The 22,041-nt window shown below is 48.0% G+C and overlaps 1 protein-coding gene and 1 pseudogene across 1 annotated transcript in view; both read left to right on the top strand.

Annotated features, from left to right (window-relative positions):
* The first annotated feature begins 3,384 nt into the window (after positions 1–3,384).
* ZHX3 (zinc fingers and homeoboxes 3) overlaps positions 3,385–22,041 on the top strand; it is a 113,969-nt gene continuing 95,312 nt past the window's right edge. The window contains exon 1 of the mRNA XM_016219360.2: positions 3,385–3,478. The gene's annotated coding sequence lies outside the window, so the exon portion shown is untranslated. The remainder of the gene's footprint in view (positions 3,479–22,041) is intronic.
* Positions 18,567–22,041, top strand: part of LOC107542086 (N-acetylgalactosaminyltransferase 7-like) — an 88,785-nt pseudogene continuing 85,310 nt past the window's right edge.

Genomic DNA, 22,041 nt, shown 5'->3' on the forward strand with positions numbered 1-22,041 from the left:
TTGCCACTCAAAGTGTGGTCCATCCCCAGCAGCACCAGCAGCACCTAGGAGCTTGTTAGAAGTGTGAAGTCCCACAAACATAAGGTACGATTTCAACTGCTAAAGTGAAAACTGAGATAAAATGAAGATCTTTGGACCCTGAACATGTCACTTAAATGTAATAAATACATGTCACTCGAATGTAATGAATATTTTATCTGCAAGGCACCTACTCTTTGCTATGAGAAAATTTCACTTTGGTTTCTCTCTGCCTAATGCCAAACTCTGTGAATATGGGTCTGGCTCCCCCAACAGACTGACAAAGGCAGACATGTGGTGGGCAGGACTCTAGACCACTGTGCCCAGGAAAAGCAGAGAGGACTCTAGAAGCTTCCAAGAATAAAGGAGAAATCATGGGAGAGGCAGACCAGAGGTGGGGGCAAAGGTCTGCCCAGCTGGAGGCCCAAGACTGAGCTATCTGCTCTGCTGAGGGCCAAAGAGCTTGGGGGGGGGGGGGGGGGGGGGAGCTGAGCTTGACTGAGTACAGGGTTTCTCAACTTTGGAACTGTTGATGATTGGGGCTGGACAATTCTTTGTTGTAGGGGGATTGTAGGATGTTTAGCAGCATCCGTGGTCTCTACCACTAGATACCAATAGTAGCATCCCCTCTAGTTGTGATAATCAAATTGTCTCCAAACATTGTCAAAATTGGCCTTGGTTGAGAGCCACTGAGGTAGTAGAAAGAGCTGAACGCCAGAGATGTCACCCAGGGAGGTCCTGGGTCCTATGCTGATCCCCCCATGGAGTGTACTCAGGCAAGTACGTTGCTAGCCTCAGTTCCCCCTTCTATGAAACAGGGCTTCAATGTTTCAAACCTTCTCATTCTATAATTCATTCCTCAACCTGTTCTCCCACCCCACGAGTGGATGTCCCATCTGTCTGCTCAGCATTTGGAAGGACTCCTGTGAACCAGGCCCTGGGCCGCCCTCCTCTACCTGCACCCATCCCTGAAGGCATCTCCTCTCCCAAGGACCCAGCTCTGCCTCCTTCGTCTTCTCCAGATGGGGGGAAGCTCTGCTTGGCTCCCCTATGCTATCCTTCACCCCAAACTAACATGTCTAAAATCAAACACTTAATCTCCCCCCCAAACCCTGGTCAGCTGAATTTCTCTCAGGATTCATGGGTACCCCCCCAAACCCTCTGAATTCTATTCCCCAATTTTCTGCTCGTTTGGTTCCTCCTTTCTCCTCCTGCTGTCCTAGGTCAAAGCTTTATTACCCAATGCCTAGATCTTGGATGGCAACAGGACACTGTGGATAAGGCACCAGACTGGGTTCTAATTCCCTCCCTGACACTAGCTGTGACCTTGAGCTAGTCTCTTCACCTCTCTGAGCCAGTTTCAGCCTCTGAAATGGGGATAACATAAGGGACGCATACGTAATTACTGACATAATTTGTGTAAAGTACTAGCATGCAATAAATGCCCATACATGTCACCTATCAGCAGCATCTTTTTTGACATTGTGACAGCCCCGTTCACCCAGGCTGGTCCTGATGACACTACAAGTCAGACTCTAATGCACTGTCCCTGCCCACCGTTGAGAGTTTAGACTTCTTAACTCGGCATTCAAGGCCCTGTGTGAGGGTGGCCCCACAGTTTGCAAAGTGAGCAGGTGGGCTCCAGGCAGGCCTCACAGGGTGCCCAAGCCTCAGAGCCCATGCTGGTAATATCCACAGGCCTCCCAAGCCAGCACACAACTCCACCACAAGGAAGCCAGAACAAGAGGCCCTAGGTGGGAGCTTTCAGCTTTTCCGGGCTCCCAGATTTAGGGAGAGGTGGGAGAAGGGCTCCCTACCTAGGACCAAAGGGAGCAGGCGGGTAAGAATTCCTATAGCTCTGGAAGGGAAACAACCAACCCAGCGGCCTTCACGGCTGCCCCATCCGACCTCTCCAGCCTCAGGGCAGGCAGGGCAAGGGTCAGACCCTGCTTTGCAACTGCGAAAACTCAGTACCAGGGAAGGTGGGTTACCTCCCCAAGGTCAGGCAGGCAGCCTGGGAAGATGCTGGGCCAGCGTCCCCTGAAAGGTTTTTGCATCTCATTATCTTCTGACCCCACATTCTGGATGTCCGGGGCCCCCGCCGCCGGGCCAGGAACAAAGACGGAGGGAGTTCCTCAAGCCGAGAGTTCCCTTTTGACGGCTAGAGAGGGCTCAGCCGGTCAACAGGAAGGGACGGGGGTCGAGCGGCGGGACGGGGGGCGGGGCGGGGGGGGAGGGGTGCCTCCTCGCAGGCCCGGGTTGGGCCCTACCTTTGGAGCTGCCCACTGGACCTCCGGGACCCGTAGCCGTCGCCTCTACCTGAGTGCACAGGGTCAGCGGGTAAGTGTCCTTGGCCCCGCACTCGCACCCACTTGGCACTTCCGGCTCCTCCAGGACAGGGTGAGATCCCGGCTCCGCCCCTTCCACGAGCCAAGGGCGGGCTCCACCCCCCGAAAGACCCCACCCCCGCCCAGTCCCCACGCCCAGGGCCTCCCTTTCACTTATAGAGTCTGGACAGGGTCCGACTTCAGGCTCCGCCCCGCCCCGGCCCCGCCCCGCCCAGGCTCCGCCCCGGCCCGGCTCCGCCCAGGCCCCGCCCAGGCCCCGCCCCGCCCAGGCTCCGCCCCTGCCCCTCCCGGCGCCCCAGAGCTGCTGGAAGCAGCAAGCACGCGGCCGGCCCCCTGCCTCACCGCCGGGAGCCTCGGAAAAGCCGCGCCCTTCGAGTCCGGGGGACCCAGAGCCTCCTGGCTTTGCCAACCAGCTCGCTGTGTGACTCTGGATAAGTTTTCCCCCGTCTGAGCCCGTTTTCTGCTTTGTCAAAGGGGAGAGCCGCCTTGCAGGATTTTGACATGAAGCGGAATGACTTTATGAGGCACTGGTATTCAAACGTCACCTCCTTGGGGGCAATTTCCCCTGACCCCTCTACCACCACCCCACGCTCCAGGCTGAACGGGACCCTCCTATCTGTCACATGCTCACATAGGCCACAGTTGTAATTTCAAATTTGCTCGAACGACGGCATGATTGCTGTCTGCCTCGTCATCTGAACTTGAACTCCAAGAGAGCAGGTCGCGTTCATTCTTACGGCCCAGCGCCCAGTTCAGTTCCTGGCAAACGGCAGGAGCTCAGTGAGGGCCCTCCCCTTCATTCCACCTAGTCGACGCGCTCGTCGAGCGGTAGCAGGCTCAATACCGCCAGCGGCCAGCAGAGGGCAGGCGGTGACCAGCCTTCCCGCCCAGCTCGGCGTCCTCCCCGGGCCCGCAAGCGCCAGGAGCCGCCCACGGGTGAGCCCAGGTGCGCGCGCTTCTGGAAAGATCCGTCGGCGGGCGAGCCACGGGCGAGGCTCCGGCCAGGGAACGGTTTTCTTCTGTGTCTGTGATTCGCTGTCCTGTATCGAAGACCTCTCCGACAGCCTCTCGGGATGTGGCCCTTGCAAAGACGCGCTGAGAAGGCTCAGGAGGTGAGGGGAGTTGCGTGAAGAGGTCGGGCGCCGAGGGGAGGCTTGGAGGGGTGGGGCACAGTGGCAGAGAGCCAGACTTGGAAGGCACTGGGCAGTGGGGAGTGAGACGTGGCCACCGTTGTTTTGTGATCCTGGCTGGAACCTCAGTTGCCTCTGCTTTAGCAAAAAAGTTCATTTGGTGTCAGTCCTGAACCTGTTTGGAGCAGAGCTCTCTCGAGGTGGCCAGAGGGCAGCGCCATGTCACAATGCTTCCTGTAGAAGCATTGTATGTATCTACCAGGCACACACTGGACACAGGGCAATCCCTTTAGTGAGCCTAGGAAAGAAGGAAGGAGAGGTCAGAGGTTGTGGCTACAGGTGCACACTCGCTCCTCTTCGAGCCTCAGTTTGCTCATCTGCAAAATGGAGATAAAACTTCCCTTTCAGGACTGTACTGTGAGAATGAAACAGGATGAACGGAATCAGTGTTCCTTACCTGTGGCTGCACATTGGAACCACTGTGTCCTGGCCAAATACTGGTGCCTGGGGTACTGGAATTAAAAACAAACAAACAAAAAGCTCTTCAGGTGATTGTAATGTGTGACCACGGCTGAGAACTACTGGGCTAAATAAAATGCTGAACACAGCACAGAGCACACACTAGGCATTCAATCAATAACGTTTATTGCATATGCGTATTTTTAAAGATGGAGCACAAAATGTTTTCATTGTTCCTTGTTAGAGAGGGAAAAAAGTTGATATAAAGTTTATTACAGAAATTGAATTCCTGATAGGCTTGTTTCTGGAACTATAAATTATCAAAGATTTGGTGATTATGAGGCTGGGGGAGACAGAGGCAGCCTCTGGTAGTATAATGTCAATCCCAACTGAGCTGAATGAGGCAGGGCGCACCCTGCGGTAAGTACTTGTGTTTGTTGCTTTCTGGGGTTAAGGATAGAGGCTATTTTCTCCTTTCCTAGGGTACACTCACCAGATGGGCCTATGCTACTAGTAACTGTTGGTTTCTTGATTATCCATGAGTGCAGGTGGTACTTCCTTCTTTATGGAACTAGGTAGCCTTCTGTGCTTCGTTAAGTCACAGACCCAATGATTATTTACTGTGTCCCACTACTTTCTTGCTGGGTGCATCTGGCATGAGCTGAAAGGACCTGCTCACCCAGGCCTGCAGCTTGGACCACTCCTGATGGGAAGAGAGGCAGAGGAACCTGGCACCTTCTCCCTCCAGCATGCAAGCTTGCGGGTTGGGGGTAGGCAGTTGTTATCTGGCTAGGGTTGTCAGATTTAGCAAAATAAATAAAATAAAGGATGCCCAGTTAAATTTGAATTTCTGATAAATAACATAAGGGCTTTTTTTAGTGTGCGTCCCATGCAATATTTGGGATGCACTTATACTAAAATTATTTGTTTATCTGAAATTCAACTTCAACTATATAGCCATTATTTTTATTTACTAAATCTGGCAACCTAGTGCCTGGCCAGACAGCCCAGTAGAACACAGCATGTGGAATTTGCTGCCGGCAACGGCCTCCTGCCCAGTGTTGCCACACTCAGCTTCCACCTGTCACTGCCCTGCTCCAGAACTCTACGTGGCTCCCAGCTGCTTCCATAGTGCAATTTGGACTCCCTGGCTGCTGTGCTTGGTTGACCTTGGCTCTTCTGTCAGCCCAGCTGCCCTGCTTGGGCCCTTTCCCGCCTCGGCTCCCATTCGTTTTCCCTGCTTGGCACGTCTCCTACCCTCTCCCCTTAGCAATTGCAAACACTTAGTGGACACCTAGGGGGTGCGGGCACAATGCTGAGTTCTTCATCTGCATTGTCCCATTGGATTCTCACAAAACCTAGTGTGGTAGGAACAGCAGTGACCCTGTTCTAGCAATGAGGAAACCAGTGCTCTAAGAGATTCGTAAAGTTGGTCCCTGAGCTAGCAGCAGTAGCAGCACCTGGGGACTTACTAGAAATGCAAACTCAGGCCCTACTCCAGACTTGCTGAATCAGAAACTCTGGGGGTGGAGCCCTGCCCCCTGTATTTTATAAGCCCCGCCCCCTCCCCCAGGTGATTCTGTTGCGAGCTGTAGTTTGAGACCCGCTGCTCTAAGACTTAAAGCTACTGCAGGAGTCTCCCATCTGGGCAGAGGTATAGAGACCCACCAGGCAAGGTGTTTATGATCTTACCAAGCTCTGTGCGGGGCCAGACACGGCGATGCTGCAGCCACGGCACAGGCTTGGGGGAGGGAAAGGGGAGGAAGGAGGGAAAGAAGGACAAGAACAGACAGGCAGTCAGGCGACTACCATGGAAGATGATGAGGGCTGAGGGGGGCCAAGCCCTGGAGCCCATAGCAGGGTGGGAGGGGTCAAGGAAAGCTTTCCCGAGTAGATACGTGAGCCTGAAAAAAAGTTGGAATTTGTTTGGTGAAGGAGGGTGGGCACAGTGTTTCAGGTGTAGGGACTAGTTTGTGCAAGGCCCTGGGGGTAGTTCACTGCTGAGGACGGGAAGTGAGGTGAGGTGAGGAGAGGTGAGGTGAGTGGAGTGGGGTGTGGCCTGGGGAAGGACTCGGATTGTGTCAAGGTCCTCAGAAGGAATGAAGCTTTAATGTGTATTGAGAAAAAGCCCTCTGGCTTCCAGGTGGAGTGAGCACTAGGGAAGAGGGGTAGGGGGAGATTTTGGGGAGCCAGGCCTTCCGCCACCCCTAGATCCAGGCTGCTTCTGCCCTCCAAGACATCTGCAGAGATTCAACCCCCTATTGCAGCAGTGGGCGGGAGCTGGGGCCCAGAGCAGGAGTTGCAGGGCCAAGGCTAATAGATTCCGGGGCTAAGAGGTCCGGTTGAGGAAGCAGCGTGGGCCCCGCCCCCTGCCGCAGGCCCCAGGAAGCCAGACTCAGGGCTGCTGGCCTGGGGTTGCTTTCCTCTAGCGTGTCCCCTTTAACCGGTGATGTGGCTAAGGCTGCGGAGCTACTGGGGTCTCTACCCCCAGCCTTTCAGGGACTAGCCCTGGATGTGGTCAGGGATTCCTCGGCTGGAGGGCAGGAGACTTCTGTTGCCCTTTCCTACTCCTTCCTTTAGCCTTTGGTGCCAGTCAGGGGCTGAGCCAGCCTGGCCAGGCTGCCTGGCAGTGTGGGCTGCGGCTGGCTGGGCAGTTCCGGCTGCAACTGTCCTTCCCAGAAAAACGTCAATTTGCCCGAAACCTTTTGGAACCCGCTCGTGCTTTCCAGCGTAGGAAAGAATACTGAAGGATCACAAGGTGTTGAACGAAGTGGAGCTTTCTGTGCATCTAAAGTCTCCGTGGGACTTACCAACTGCCCCCTGACTTGACCTTCAGCGAAGGGACCTCCTGTCCCTCCTCTCCTTGCTTGAGTGTACCTTTTGCTCTCCGCCCTGCGTCTGGCATTCAGGACCATGTGTCCTTATGCTTTGCAGTTTAGGAGGGGGCGTGCTAGCATAGCACTCTTCATTTAAGTAGATGTTCAAAACTATTGTTTAGGGAAGATCAGCTTATGCTCAGCGTTGAGTTGTAAGTAGATGGAGGATTATGCAGGAGAGGCGGACGTGGTGAGTGAAGGCGCGGGTGCTGGGGAGAGAGTACACGCGGATTGCCTGGCTGGGAGAATGGAGCAAAACCATGGGCATTGAGGAACAACTGATGATTGTTGAGCAGGAGAGTGACACAGTACTGCTGGTCATTGTACTAGATTCCAGCTCCATCGTTACTTCCTCAGGGAGGCCTCAGTGGCAGACAGACTTTAAGGTGACCCTCTGTATCCTTGCCTCCTGGTGTTCATGCCTTTGTGTTAACCCTTCCTCTTGAGTGTGGGCGGGACCTGTGATTTGATTTTAACCAACAGAATGTGGGAGAGGTGACAGGCTGTCACTCCCATGATTATGTTATAGACAAGCTCTGGAGACAGTCCTTGCTGACTTGACAAAGTAAACGGCCGTGTTTAGGAAGCTCGCATGGCAAGGAGCTTTGGGTGGTCTCTAGGAGCTGTGGAAGCCTCCAGCAAGAAGCTAGAGTCCTTAGTGCTACTGTCGCAAGAAAATGAATCCAGCCAACAACCTGAGTGAGCTTGGAAGCAATTGTTCCCCAGTTTAGCCTCCAGATGAAAATGCAGCCTGGCTGTCATCTTGATAGCAGCCTTGTGAATCCCAAAGCAGAAGACCCAACTAAGCTGTGCCCAGACTCCTCACTCACAGAAGTAGTGAGATTGTACATGTATGTTGTTCAAAACCTCTAAGTTTGTAGTGATTTGTTACACAGTAATATCCAACTAATACACCTTCTGGCTACACAGACTTTTCCTTACATAGGCTCTCATAGCATTATGTGTCTTTTCATCTTAGTGTTTTATGTGAGACTTTATATATACCTTTTCAGTGAAAACTGTGTCTTCACAAGGGCACTTTTTGCTCATCACTGTAACCTGGAACCTCATGTGGTGCCTGCTACACAAAAGAAGACCCACAATAAGTATTAGTTGCATGTGTTAGGGAGTAAATACTCTTATTTAATCTTTATAACAAGCAAGCTGGTGAAGTAGGAACTATTACATATGAAGAAAAGAAAACCAGTTATTAACTTATATTTAAAAGTATACTGAACAAAATCTTATCCTATACTTAATGAAGTTTTGGTTATGCATGCCACCCTATCCTAATTTTTAGTGTGACCCAAGAGTAATTTAAATAATTTGGGAGCAGGGGAGTAGATTGCATGGTATGTCATCCTTTGTGTAGTTTTGTATTTTACAAAAAAGCACAACCAACCAAAACCAATTCTGGTCTCCTTTGGTCTTTCCAAAGGCTTCTCTTACCTCTTACTTAAATCATTCTCCTGAAAGTGCTGCCCTGGGACTGTCCTTTGCTAGCACTGCAGCCACTCATCTGCCAGTGCTTTCTGAGATTCCAGCTGGTCCCAGCATCACTCTCTTCCACTTCATGAAATTCTTCACCTTCGGCAAGACTTCTTTCTACACAGCAGTGAGCAGCTACAAGTTAGATGTGCACACCACAGCCTGGATGGAATTTAGAGTGTCAAGTGGGGAAACAGTAAAAGATTTAAAGCACCATACTTTTTCAGTTGTATTGAGGTATGACTGGCAAACAGTAAACCTCATGTTTAAAGTGTACATTTGAGCTTTGACAGGTGTAGATACCCGTGAAACCATCACCACACTGTCTCATTTTGTACTCCTCTTGCATTGTAGTCTCAGAGGTCAAAGCCATCTGACAGTGGACGCTGTTAAAACCTGGTTAGGTCCCTGTTCAAACCCCCCCAGTGGCTGCCAGTTTCCCACCTCCCACCTCCCTGCCCTCCTCTCCCGCTCAGCTCCCCTCACTGACTGCAGCTCCCACGTTCACCGCCTTGTTTGTCCTCAAGCACGCCAGCCACACTGCTCCCTCTGCCCGGCAGTTTTCTCTGCCCAGGATGCTCTTTCCCTAGACACCCACAAAGCTCACCTCCCCCACCTCCAGATAACTCAGATGTCACCTTTTCTACCCTGACCCCTCCTGTCCACCTTTCCCTGTTCCAATCTTTTCCCTCCAATCTTTTCCAGTACCCGTAATCACCTTTCCATATGCTACCTAATTTACTTATTTATGTATTTACTTATTTATGTGTTTGTCTGTCTCCCCCCATGAGAATGTAGCCCCCAGGAGGGTAGGACATTGGATCTGTCTTCACTGGTCTATCCCCAGAGTGGTGTCTGGCACAGAGTAGGTCTCCAGTGAAGATTAGTGAGTAAATGTCTGCATCTTTGATGGTCTGGCCTCTACCTTGAAGTCTCCATCCCTTGCTGCTGTCTGTCTTCCTCTGGCCTCTCTCTCCAGGGCTCTGGACCCTGCCCAGGTGATAAGACTTGTTGCTGGTATCTGTCTGATTCCGTCGGTTGCCAGTGTGTGTTTGTTTTTTAAGGACAAGGGGCTTAAAGAGGAAGGAGCGAGGAGAAAGAAGGGAGATGCTGAGGGAAGCAATGGGCAGAGTAGAGAGGGTGAAGAGAGAAGACAGTCGTGGATTTCCCCGGGGCCCTCACCCAGCCAGCTTTCCAAGCTGCTCAGAGGAGTGGCCAGCAGTGGGTGAGGGTTGTGTGCCACATGGCAGAAGCGTCTCGTTGAGTCATGGGGCACCCAGCCACACTGCTTTGTAGAGTTTGGTGTGTGGAGTATACTTGTTTTTTTACAATCCAGCTGTCTGTGTAATGACTTCCTTTCTGCAGCCTTGTTCACTGAGGTGTTCCTGAGCGACAGCTGGGTCACTGCGTTCCTTGCTGCTTAAAACACTTTTCATATGCTACCCAGTTCCCCATGTAGGCGGGACCTTTGACGGTGGCCAGGGAGTCCCCAAAAAGATGGGCTAGAGAGCTCCTGTCTCTAACCTGCACCGTTCCCCAAAGCAGGATTAAAAAAACACACAAAAAACAGGAGAAATTCCACCTGTTAAGCTTACAGAATGGCCACAGCCATGTGCCTGAATTCTTTGTCAGCAACCGTGAAGCCGCTACCAAATTGAAGGGGGACACCAGGGACTTAAGTCCTTGCCCTCTGTCTTATTGTGGCATGAAGGGGTCAGGAATTCAAGTGAAGAGACTGGGGGGCCCTCACGGCCAGCTGGCCTCACTGGAAACCTGCTCGGCCCTTCTGCAAAATAAGCAGGCCGCTCTCATAAAGCTGAGATCTGCCTAGGGTACGTCCTTCAGCAACCTCACTCCTTGAAGTATATTTTGAAGAAAGTGTTTTTAGACACTTAAGATGATGAGAAGGAGGTTATTTATGATAGCATCGGCTGTGGCAGAGGTGCAGGGGAGGCAAGGACGGGATGGCTGAATGACGGACCTCATTTCACTGAGAACTATCGGTTTATTTTACAGCAGTGAGCAGCTACGAACTTGACACACATACAACAGCCTGGATGGGATTTAGAGTGTTAAGTGGGGAAAACATTAAAAGATTTAAAAGCACGGTACTTAATTCGTTCTGGAAGGCTGTTCAAAAACTGCATCATTTTCCCCATTAGAAATAATGTAAATTGGATTAATCTCTCCCAGACCCCCCAAATGAGTCCCTTTCTTATATACAGTCCATGTCTAATGTACTGTTTAATCTATAAATAAGCACTTTAAAAATGAAATATAAATGCAAATTTAACAAAAAGGAATGAAATGTACAGTAAAAAATGAAAATTTAACAGTAGTAAGTAGCAACAAAAGCAAAGCAACTTGAAAATATTCGCAGCCCAATTTCCTGAGATATTAACAACATGAGGTTTAGCAGTAAACTGACTCATACTCCCGCATTGGCCACTTTGCTTGTCGTGTGAGAGACTCATGACTGACCATACAGGTGTCAGCAAGAAAGGACTGTTGGGTTGAGAAGTGAATTGAATGGGAGATGTTCAAGAACTGAGGTTTGACTGCTGGTATTTTTTTTATTTCAAAACTATTTTGATTATTAAAAAAACTATTTTCTGACATTTGCTGGACTATAGAAATAAGGTTGATTTTGGTATAGTATTGATTTTGAAACCCAGGAGAGGGCCTTCATCAGAACCCGACCATGGTGGCACCCTGATCTCAGGCTCCCAGCCTTCAGAACTGTGAGAAGTACCTTTCTCTTGTTGATAGGACCCAGATTGTCATTTATTGGTCCTAAAAGTTTAAGATTCCTTAGGATTTTCTATCTCCACAATCATGCTGTCTTTGAATAAAAACAGTTTACTTTTTTCTTTATGACTTTTTTTTTCTTTCCTTATAGTCCTGGCTAGGACATGTAGTAAAATGTTGATTAGAAGTGGTGACAGCTGATATCCTTGCTCTGCTCCTGACCTTAGGGAGGAAAATGTACAATATTTTACCATTAAGGATGATGTTAGCTCCAGGTTTTTTAGTGTTTTTCCCCCCTATAGTCCCTGCATCAGACTGAGAAAGTTCTATTCCTAGGTTGCTAAAAGTTTTTATTGTGAATAGGTATTGAATTTTAGCAAATGCTTTTTTATCGTCTATTCAGATGATCAAATTATTTTTTTATTTTATTCTGTTAATGTGGTTGGTTGATTTTAAAATGTTAAACCGATTTGCATTTCTGGGACAAACTCCATTAGGTTATGATTTGTTGCTGGATTTGATTTGCTAACATTTTGTTTAGGGTTGTATTTATGGTCATGAGAGATATTGGTCTGAGATATTTTCTCTTGCCATGTTCTTGCCAGGTTTTGGTAGGATTATGCTGACCTTAAAAAATTAAGTTGGGACGTGTTCCCCTATTTTCTTATGTGTGTGGTTTTTTTTTTAATTGATTTCAGAGCCAGGAAGAGAGAGAAAGAGAGCTAGAAACATCAATGATGAGAGAAAATCATCGATTGGCTGCCTCCTGCACGTCCCCCACCGGGGATGGAGCCCACAACCTAGGCATGCGTCCTGACCGGGAATCGAACCTCGATCTCCGGGTTCATGGGTCGATGCTCAACCACTAAGGCACACCAGCCTGGCCCCCCTATTTTCTTATAGAATTTGTATAAGGTAGGTATTATTTCTTACTTAAATGTAGCTATATTTCCATATTTTAATCTTTTAACCTATATGTCCTTAAATTAAAGTGTGCCTCTTATAAAGATTGTATCATTGAGTCTTTTTGTTTGTTTAATTCAGCCTGTCAAACTTTTTATTAAAATATTAAGTCCACTTACATTTAACTTAATTACAGTATGGTTCCAAATTACTTCTATAATCTTATCTGTCTTCTATTTGTCCTACCTGGTTTTTGTTCCTGTTTTTCTCTTTTTCTCACTTCTTATGGATATTTTATTATTTCATTTTATCTTCTCCATTAAAATTTTTTTTAATTGTTGTAAAATACACATAACAAGCCCTGGCCTGTGTGGCTCAGTTGATTGAGCGTATCCCGTGCACTGAGAGGTCGCCAGTTCGATTCCCATTCAGGGCACATGCCTGGGTTGTGGGCTCCATCCCCAGTAGGGATTATTTAGGAGGCAGCTGATCGATGTTTCTCTCTCTCATGGGTATTTCTCTCTCTGTCCCTCTCCCTTCCTCTCTCTCTAAAATCAATAAAAACATATTTTTAAAAAATAAAATGCACATAACAAAATGTACCATTGGAGCCATTTTTAAGTGTACAGTTCACTGGCTTTAAGTAATTCCTACTTCAGTGCAGTCAATGCCCAGAATACTTTTCATCTTGCAGAGCTGAAACTCTATCTCCATAAACAGTAACTCCCCATCCCTCCCTGCCCCAGCCCTTGGCAGTCACCTTTTTACTTTGTGTCTCTATGAATTCGACTACTTTAGGTATAGGTATACCTTGCTTCATTCCACTATGCTTTATTGTGCTTTGCAGATATTGCATTTTAAAAAAAATTTTTTTTTACAAATTAGAGTTAAGACACTCCACCAGCAAAAAGATTATGACTCATTGAAGTTTCAGATAATGGTTAGCATTTTTTAATAATAAAGTATTATTAAATCAAGATATATACATTGTTTTTTTAGACATAATGCTAATGCACACTTAATAGACTAGGATAGTGTAAACATAACTTTTACATGCACTTGGAAACCAAAAAATGCATTGCTATATTCACTTTATCGAGGTGGTCTGAACCCATAATTTCTCTGAGGTATGCCTGTGCTTCATATAAATGGAGCCATGGAGTATTTGTATTTTATGACTGGCTTGCTTCATGTAGCATTATGTCTTCAAGGTTCATCTATGTTGTATTATGTGTCAGAACTTTCTCCCTTTAAAGGCTGAATAATATTCCACTGTATGAATATGTTTCGTTTTGTTTTTCCATTCACCTGATGATGGACATTTGGGCTGCTTCCACATTTTGGCTACTGTGAGTAATGTTGCTATGAATATGAGCATATAAATATTTGTTTGAAACCCTGCTTTTACCCAGCCAGCATGGCTCAACGGTTGAGCATCGACCTATGATCCAGGAGACTGGTTTGATTCCCAGTCAGGGCACATCCCCAAGTTGCGGGGCGTGCAGAAGGCAGCTGATCAATGACTCTCATATCATGGATGTTTCTGTCTCTCTCCCTCCCACTTCCTCTTTCTGAAATCAATAAAGACATAATTTTTAAAAAAGAAACCTTGCTTTTAATTTCTTCATCATTGGAATTTTAGATAAAGCATTTATATATTTTTTAGTGCTTACTTTAGAGATTATGATATACACCCTTAACTTATTGCAGTATAACTTGAATTTGTACTTTTTACAATTTTCCCAACAATGTAAGAACCTCATAACAGTGTAATTTTCTTCACTGATCCTACCTTCCATGATATATCTGTCATATATTTTACAGATCTCAAAATACTTTGTTGTTACTGCTTCAAATAGTAATTTATTTTAAATTTAAAGTAGTTTTCCTATTTACCCACATACACACTGTTTTCTGTGGTCTTCATTTTGTCCTATAGTTTTGTGTTTCCACCTATAATTGTTTTTCTTGGACTTGAAAATCTTGTAATGCAGGCTTGCAGGCATTGAATTCTCCAAGTTTTGGTTTTGTTTTGTTTTGTTTTTCCTGGATCTCATGGTACCCGGCACCATGTAAGATTACTTTGTTGATTACTTGACCGATGTCTGCCTTACTTATTAGACTGTAAGCTCCATGAAAGTCTCTGGTTTAGTCACTGTTGCATATCCAGAACCTACAGAACCTAACAGAGGGCCAGATACATGGTAAGTGCTCAGTACATATTTATAGGAGAGTGGTGGGTGGGGCAGACAGTGCCTTGAGCGTGGAAGCAGCAGAACCCCAGCTGTGAAACCTGGCAGAAGACAGGCTCTGACATCAGGCCTCAGCCTGATCCTTCTCTGTGCTCTGCCTGCACTGTGATATTCTTTCTTGACAAGGAACTGGCATACAAATCAAGAAGAATTTTCAGCTTCACTTCCTGCAATTGTTCATTGCTCAGGCTCGCTCCCACCTGTGAGTCTATAGCCCTGGCTACTAGTCAAAACTATGCAGTGAACAGTCATAGCTGGAATGCTTTTGGTTTCAAGTATAATAGAGAATCCAAGTCAAATTAGAATAAACAAAAAAGGGAATTTATTGACTTATTAATTTTATTGGGTAGATGGATTCAGGTAGGCCTTGATCAGCACTCCAACTCTGTTTCTCTTCAGTTCTTTCTGCCTTTCCCTATTCCATGCGTTGGCTTCATCTTTAGTCTGGCTCTCCTCATGGTCACAAAATAGCTGCCAGCAACAAATGGTTCCTCGCTGACATCCAGGGAGACAGTGCGAGTTTTATGTAATTGTGATGAGGTGAATATTGGGTACTGATAGTTGCAGGGCAGGGTAATGGGGCTGTCAGTGAAGCAGTCAATACAAGGTGCATGAGATTACTTCAGCTGGCTTAGAACAGTCAGGGGCCACACCCACTTATGGGAGAGGGGGGCCCATCCCAATCAGATTGTCTTACCACTGTACAATGAGAGTGAAATCGACTAGATGTTAGGAAGATGCATCTGTCAGGATAGGCTGGTTTTCCCCATGGTAACAAACAGGCACCAATCTTGTTTTTATAAAAGCAGAGGTTTATTTCTTGCTTATACTACATGTTCACTGTGGGTCATCTAGGGACATTATTCCATGTTTTCTCAGTCCAGGACCCAGACTGATGGAGCTATAACTATCTCAAGTATTGTCTGTTGCTGTAACTGAGGGGAAAAGAAAACAAAAAATAGCCTACTAGCTCTTAAAATTTGGATCCAGGAGTGACATATTTCTCATACTTTATTGACCACAATAAAAGCAACTGACATGGCCATTCCTGACTCCAAGATGTAAAGAAGTACAATCCTATCATGTGTCTGGGAAGCAAACCCCAAATCTTTGGTGGCTGGCATTAATGTCAACTACCACAGGAGGTCAGCAGCATACCCACTACAGGGGGCTTATGGAGACCACCCCAGTATCTGTCCACGTTTTGTTGGGAAAAGAACAACTTACTGTTTTTATTGCTGCCTAAAAAAGAGGCCTCGCAACTAAGCAGAAATCAGAAACTCAATAATCATCTCCTGTGCCACAATCAAATGTCTCCCAGATGTTTTCCCATTAAGTGAAATTAATGGTCCTATGAGGGACTCCTATTAAGATATCTCCTCAACTCAAAACAATTCCCTCTTTTGTGGTCTTGATCCTGGTGAGTTCCTGGTGAACTACATCACCTGGAAGCTGGCCATGATTGTTCTGGGGGAGGAGGGCACCTGACTCAAGTTGGGTCAACGAGAGCCTCTTCTCTGGGATTTGGAAATTTGAATGATTAGGGAATTTTAGTCTCTTTCTGGATAGTTGAAATTGTCAAGTACTTGGGAGTGGCTGGCAGACCTATGTCCCATTTTATCATCTGGAACAGAGAAAACAAGTTTGCAGAGAGAGAGGGCCCTGCTGGTAACCCCTGCTCTGCTTCCAGTTCATCCATAAGTCCAGCTGGGTTCTTGCCCTTGGTCTGAGAGAATCATCCTCTTCTCGCCTGCAAAAGCTTCAAGTTCACCTGTTATTTTCCTTAAGTTGGCCTGATGGGTAACAGGTACTTGCAGCCAGCAAACTCCTGACTGACACATGCGCTTTGCCTCTGGACCCTGACCTAAAAAAGTCACAGGTGCAGCTCACTCCAATCAAATCGAGCTCAGGTTGTAACTCTATTGCATCAACCATACTTCTGGGAGTTTCTTTGGCACTTGAGAAAGCTCATCATAATGTGAGTGAGTGCAGGTGACATTATAGGGACCACCTAGAATCTTCTTAAGTTTTTTTTAAAGAAAGATAATTTGTCTCCTTGGGTAAACTGGATTTGTGACAAACCTCCCAACACTGGTGTTAAGTGCATAGTGTTTCCTCCGCCTGGAGTCTCCTTCTCATCTCTTTAGACCCAGCCCAATGTCACCTCCTCTGGGAAGCCTTTCCACGCGCTCTCATAGGGTATTAATTAGGTCCTTCTCTCTACTTTCCAAAGCAGTTGGCATATCCATTTAGTGCTACATACTTTCTTCCTGAAGTACTTCTTTACATGTCTGTCTCCTCTGAAATACGGTGTTCCTCGGTGGTCAGGACAGTGCCTTCCTTATCTCTGGTTGCCACAGGGCCTAGATCAGGATACATGCTCAGAGAAGTTTGTTGAGTCAGTGGAGTCCATCGGAACAACCCATTCCAATATACACTTTCATTCAACAAATATTTATTGAGTACTTGAGCATGTCAGGCCATGTTCCGGATGCTAGAGTATCAAGTTCATGCCCTTGGGACATTACGGATGATATTCAGGTCATAAAGGCTATGAGGAAAAATAAAGCAGGGTGAGAAGAGAGAGAGAGTGATGGGGGATTGGGACTTCATATTTTAGTAGAATGGTCTGAGGCGTTGACTTTTAAAATATATATGTACATATTTTTATTGATCTCAGAGAGGAGGGGAGAGGGAGAGAGAGAAACATGGACGGTGTCTCCTGCACGCCCCCTACTGGGGATTGAGTGGGAAGCCCGGCATGTGCTTTGACTGGCAACCCAACCGGTGACCTCTCGGTGCACGGGTCAGTGCTCAACCAACTGAGCCACACAGGCCGGGCTGGGGAGGAGACTGTCGCATACACATGTGCAGTAAGGACACATGGCTTTTCGATATCGTGGAGGCAGGGAGGGGAGAAACACCAAGGGCAAAGGTTCCAGGAGCAGGAAGGGGCCTCGTGGGGCTGGAACGGAGCAAGGGGGTGCAGTGGAAGGAGATGCAGTTAAAGTGGTGGGGGAGGGGAGGGGTGCAGCCACACACAATCTTGAAGGCCCTTGAAGAAAAAAAAAGACTTTGGTTTTTGCTCTGAGTGCGATGGGAAGCCGTTGAGGGCTTTAGAGGAGAACTATGTTTTGACGTTAAGTTTTGCCAGAATCCCTCCGGCCGCTGAAGAGCAGGCGCTGTGAGAGCGGGAGTGCGGGGCGAGCAGCGGCGGGGCGCTGCAGCACAGGCCGCCGAGGCCAGCGGGCTCGCGGGCCGGCCCTGGAGAGCAGCCCGCGGGGCGGACGCTGCCGCTAGATTGCGCGTGGGGCGCGCTGCGGGGAGGCGAGGGCGGCTCCGGGGTCTGCCCTGCGCCACCAGGAGGACGGGACTGACGGTAGCCGAGGTGGGGAAGGCTGAAAGGAGCAAGTCGGGGGCAATCTTCAGTTTGGCTTTGCACATGCCAAGGTTGACATATTGCTTAGCGTGCGCGCGTGCGTATATTCATTCACTGGTGTTCACACTCTGAAGGTTGTAAGTAACCTGAAGCTAGCCTTATTTATTCAACAGCAGGCACTGTGCAGAAAATTGCACGTGTGCTGTCACTTAATCCTTTCAATCATTCCTATTGGCCTCATTACTAATGTTTTCACAGCTCTTTTGCGGACGAGCGATTAAGTAGCACGTCCGAAGTCACTCAGCGAACTGTCCATCTGCTGCTATAAGGCAGACCTGGGATTCCAGCCCCGTGAGTCGGACTGCGGAGCTCTTGCGGTTTATTAATCACTAGATCCTAAAGGTGGGGACCACTTTCTGAGCATATTTGCTATAGACTTGGGCTCCATAAAGAAATTGGTGCCTGGAGCATGTGACGGAAACTCAGAAAAGGAGCCGTTCCCACCCCGGGTGTTCCAGGGTACACAACAGAAGCCCTGAAGAAAGGACAGCGTTCTTGTTTGTACCTGAGGGGGCTAACTGAAGCTTTCAAGTTCTCAAGTACCCGAAGACTTAATGTTAGGAAAGCAGTTAGCAGAAGTTGTTGTTCTGTTTAGGAAACAGAAGAGTTTCAAAACTGCAGTGACGTGTTTGCTGGTGGGATAAAAGACAGACTGCCTCGCCAGGTGACGCATGTTGGGAAACACTGGACGGGGGGAGGGGGAGGGGACGGCCTCGGGCCCTTGCCCTGCCCACATCCTTTTCAAAGTGTAGCCTGGTGTGGCCTTCCTTAGCTGGCCCCCCAGAAAGGCCAGGATATGGAGTACAAAAGCCGGGAACCTCTGGGGCCGCAGCATCCGTCCCTGTCCCCGTCTTCACCACCGCCCTAGGTCCCACACGGGGCAAAAGGGAGACCTAAGCCCGCGCATGCGCCCGGGGCAAGGTCCGCTCTCGGCGACGTCAGGGGGCTCGCGCTCGCAAGGAGGCCCCGCCCACCGAGAGCCAGAGGCGACTTGGGCGGGGGGCCTCGGGCCACGCCCCCAGCCGAGCCGAGCGGGGCCGAGCGGAGTCGAGCGGAGCCGAACACGGCCGAGCGGAGCCGAGCCGAGCGGCTGGGAGTCGGTTGGTGCAGCTGCGTCCCCGCCGCTCAGCAGTCCGCGGCTCCGGCGTCGCCGCCGCCGCCGCCGCTTCAGCAGGGACTGCGCCGGCCGGCAGACCGCCAGGAGGGAGGCCCGGAGCGCGGCGAGAGCGGCCCGGCCGCGGGCTCCGCTGCCGCCGCAGTTGCCAGGTGAGCGCCTGCCGCGGCCCGCCGGCCCCGTGTGCCCCCCGCGACTGTCAGCTCCCGTGTCTGTGTGTCTCTCTGCCTGTCAGCACCCTGTGTCTGCGCGAGCTCCTTCCCGCCACGCCTGACCCCCCGCCCTGCCCGCAGTGTCCGCCAACCCCTCCCGCCTGCTGCCCCGGGTCTCTCTGTCAGCCGCCAGCACCCCCATGCTGGGAGGCTCCTCCCCTTCCCCCCGAAGCTCCGCCCTTCACCCATCTGTCATCACCCCCTCCCGCGGCTCGAATCTCGGGCGTCCTGGGGGCGTGGGGTGCCATAGGTCCTAGGGGTCAGCGTAGCTCCGGTCGGCCAGACAGCTGCGAAAGGAACAAGGGGGTTGTGGAGGGGAAGTGGGGGTCTGCAGATGCCCGCTCGACCGTGTGAGGGTGCGTGTCCGAGGGTGCGCCGGGTGGGCACTGCGTGTGCGCCCTAGAGCAGGGAGGGTAGCGCGGGGGACGGCCTGACTGACGTGAGGCGGAGATGCTGGGAGGCCAGAGCCACTTGCTCCAACTCCCGCCCGTCCGTTTGTCCTGCGGGGATGGCCCAGCCCCTGGCTCTGGTCTAAAGAGCTCCAGCTCGACCGGGGAGGCAGCTGAACCTGGACTCGACCCATTGGGGTACAGTAGGATCGTGAATCCTGGAACCCTTGTTTGGCCATGAGAAAACAGAAAAACCCGGCGCCGGGTTCCCGGATGCCGCGGGTGGCGAGTGAGCGGAGTTGGGGGCTAGTAAAACCTTCCGGGTTTGGAATTTTCATTTAGGGAAGCCTGTTGAAAGTGATTGAGGAATGGGTGGGATGTGGCGCTCAGGTGCAGAGTGTTTGAGAGCTTGAGTCATTTTGAGTTGAGTGGTTTGCATTTCTTAGCAATGATTGCCCTGAGCTTGTGCCCCAGGAAAAACTGTTAAGTGATGCGGGGGGCGGGTAGAGGCATAGGGAGGGCATATACTACTTTCTGTTTTTATCTGTTATGTGAACATATAGTAATTTATTCATGAGGCATCTACATATCCTCGATTTAAAAAAATGGTTCCTGTAGTTTATACAGGAACCATTTATACAAGTTCCATTTATACAAGTTCTTGTATATTGTTATTTTGATGTTCTTTATTTGTAGTAACTTAGTATTGCAATATTTCAAAACTAAGAGAAAATGTGTCCTAAAACAATTTGGTTTATTTTGCTCGATAATTCTCAATCACAGGGAAAGAACCAAAAGCGCCCTTCATTAGCTGGAACAACTTATTCTGGCTTAATTTGTTTCTGAGAGACATACAGTGGAAAAATCCAGAAGCAGCAAAGTAGTATCAAAGAGTCTTAGGACATTAATGAACAGGGCCTTCTATTGCTGCGGTGGAAAGATGGTAATCAAAATTGCTTTAGAGGACAGAGCTACTATGTAATGATAAACATATTAACCAAGTTGGTTTTGTGACCTTGATACATTGAGCAGAGCTTGATTTGTGCAGTGCTTCATAACAGGCAAACATTGCATGGAAAGTCGGGTAATTTTTGGGGGAAATGTTCCCCGTGTTTTGTTTTTTGGGTTTTTTTTCCATAATTAAGATTTCAGACTAAGGCAATGTCATAGTGGGAGGTTTTTTTCCCCTTAAGATAACATTTAAAATTTACAAAAGTAATTCATGTTTAAGGCAGAAAACTAGAAAAACAAAAGCCTAAGGAAAAAAATCTCAATCCCACAAACCATAGTAAATCACAATTTGGTATTTATCTTTTTAGTTTTTTGTTCCCATGTGTAAGTATTTTTTTTTTTACAAAAATGCTACCATACTATAAGATTGTTTTATTGTATGTTTTTAAACTTATAGATTATGAGAGGTATCTATTTGTTTTGTTTTTAATGAGTAAGAACTTGTGTTCCCTTTGTGATCTTTCTAAAAAGTTAGAACCTCTGCTTAGAATACTCTGATAGCTTCTCATTTTAAAGTAAAATCTGAAGTTCTTGCCTGGCTACCTCCCTGTCCTCACTTTCAGCTGGATGGATCTCTTTGCTGTGCCTTAAAAACTTCAAGTATATGCTAGCCTCAATGCCTTTGCACTTGCTGTTCTCTCTATCTAGAACTCTCTTCCCTGGATGTCATGGTTCTGGCCTCAGGTCTCTGCTCCGATATAACCATCAGGCTTTCCCTCACCATTGTGTGTAAAATGCAGCCCATTTCCCAGTTCTCCTCAACCCACCTCACTTGTCATCATAACACTTAACACCACTTGGCATATACATGTGTATTTATTAGTTGCTTTATTGTCTCCACTCCCCACCCCCCCTTAACTGCTGAATGTGATACTTTATCACTGATGTAACCTCAGGTCTCAGTCCTGACACATTATGGGTGCTTAGTCAATATTTGTTGAATGAAGGAATGAGTGAATGAACGCTCATGATCCATCAATTCATGTGACCTTCCTGGTAGCTCCTAGGCTTTTACATGGCTATATCATGAAATGGGATAACAATCCCTTAGAAGTCAGGCTAGTTCTCTTCTTTACATATCTGAAAAAAAGAATTTTACAAAATGAGTCTTATGATTGTAAAAAGAATTACAATCTTGATTTAATTTCACAATTGAGGGAAGGAACATTTTTGGCAAATGTCATTCACTTTCCTTCTTATGCATCATCCCTGTGTCACATTGGAAATCTCTGAAACATATAAAGTATCCCAGTTATGTTTACAGCTGTGATTTCAGTTTGGTAATTCTTAGTGATAGTCTAAGTCTTAAGAGCAATAGTGAGTTTTTTGGGCCAAAGAGATACCCAGCGATATAATTACAGCTTTAATGTGTTTTCATTTGAGGAGTAGCTGTTGTGTTTACATATCTTTCCTGGCAATTCTGTCCTTTCAGCTCCTTGCTTATCAGTTTTTGGATGGCCTAGCAGGTATACTTAAGTTTTTTAGTTTTTGTTTTTTAACATTTTAAAACAAATCCTTGATCTCTTAAGCATCTTACATCTCTCATATGACTCTTGAAGTATTTGAAAGGACCAGTTTCATCTTTCAGGATGAAATGACATCGGTAATAAAACATATAATTGAATTTCATTATAAGGATGGGAGAAATTGTATC

The sequence above is a fragment of the Miniopterus natalensis genome, chromosome 7 (genome assembly GCF_054644295.1).
Source record: "Miniopterus natalensis isolate mMinNat1 chromosome 7, mMinNat1.hap1, whole genome shotgun sequence".
Lineage (NCBI taxonomy): Eukaryota > Metazoa > Chordata > Mammalia > Chiroptera > Miniopteridae > Miniopterus > Miniopterus natalensis.